The 1,301-nt window shown below is 44.0% G+C and overlaps 1 protein-coding gene across 1 annotated transcript in view; it reads right to left on the reverse strand.

Annotated features, from left to right (window-relative positions):
• Positions 1–375: 375 nt before the first annotated feature.
• Positions 376–1,301, reverse strand: part of raly (RALY heterogeneous nuclear ribonucleoprotein) — a 25,610-nt gene continuing 24,684 nt past the window's right edge. The window contains exon 8 of the mRNA XM_037679938.1: positions 376–584. The gene's annotated coding sequence lies outside the window, so the exon portion shown is untranslated. The remainder of the gene's footprint in view (positions 585–1,301) is intronic.

Consider the following 1,301-nt stretch of genomic DNA (forward strand, 5'->3'; position numbering starts at 1 on the left):
AAATGTTTGTACTGACATTATCAGCAGAACCTTTCTTTTAGTTCCTTTTTAAACTGTGAAAGCTGAACTCGTTTAGCTCCTCGTGATGTTCCCTGCATGTCAAAGAACTCAAGCGTCTAAACGTGACATTTGTCAGACCCACAGCTGTCGTCCGTCTGGGTTGGTTTATTTGTGAACAATCTGAAATGAAGAAGCTTAAGCTTTGACCCCAAACGACCCATCCGGTTGTGTTTGAACGTCCTGAAGGACACGGGACGAGTGGAGGACGTCCAAACAGGCTGCTGCTTGTTCGTGTTGAGCATAACAGCAGTTTCGGCTGTTTTGACGTCTCCGTGCGCCCCACAGCAGAAGCTTGCTTCCATTTCAAGTGTTTCTGTGGCCATGAGCGTAACTCATGCGCTAATGATGAGTTCTGGCAGTCCCCCGCTGTTTTTAGTGTCTTCCTGTGGCTCGGGCCGTGTCCACTTCCGTTCTTCTGCCTGTTTTTGTGTCTTTTGTCTGTAGGCGTGTGTCTCTGCGGATCCCTGCTGCTTGACGGCCGTCCTGGCTCTTCCTCCTTCACTTGGCCTCCTCTTCAGCGGCTTCTGATTGGATCAAAACAAAGAACAGAAGGAATCAACTCATAAAAACATTTAAGCTCTGACACAGTTTAGATGTTGATGCTCATTTGAAAATCAAACCTCTAAAATCTAATTTACTGAACTCACACAGGGATTTGTACGTGAACTGGATGATAGTTTATATTTTTATTTATTGTTGGGTCGTGTTAGAGATGGTGACGTCAGAGTTAGTTCTCATGAGACCAGACTCTCATCATTTGTGGTCTGCAGAGCAGGACCAGAGGAGGTGCTGTGAACTACTCTCAGCTACTACCACACCAACACCTACAGCTTTAAATATGCTGGTGAATCTGTTGTAGATCTGTTGTAGATCAACTGGTGAGTCTGTTGTAGATCTGTTGTAGATCAACTAGTGAGTCTGTTGTAGATCTGTTGTAGATCAACTGGTGAACCTGTTGTAGATCTGTTGTAGATCAACTGGTGAGTCTGTTGTAGATCAACTGGTGAATCTGTTGTAGATCTGTTGTAGATCTGTTGTAGATCAACTGGTGAACCTGTTGTAGATCTGTTGTAGATAAACTGGTGAGTCTGTTGTAGATCAACTGGTGAATCTGTTGTAGATCTGTTGTAGATCAACTGGTGAACCTGTTGTAGATCTGTTGTAGATCAACTGGTGAGTCTGTTGTAGATCAAATGGTGAATCTGTTGTAGATCTGTTGTAGATCTGTTGTAGATCAACTG

The sequence above is a fragment of the Nematolebias whitei genome, chromosome 7 (genome assembly GCF_014905685.2).
Source record: "Nematolebias whitei isolate Nwh7 chromosome 7, NemWhi1, whole genome shotgun sequence".
Classification (NCBI taxonomy): domain Eukaryota; kingdom Metazoa; phylum Chordata; class Actinopteri; order Cyprinodontiformes; family Rivulidae; genus Nematolebias; species Nematolebias whitei.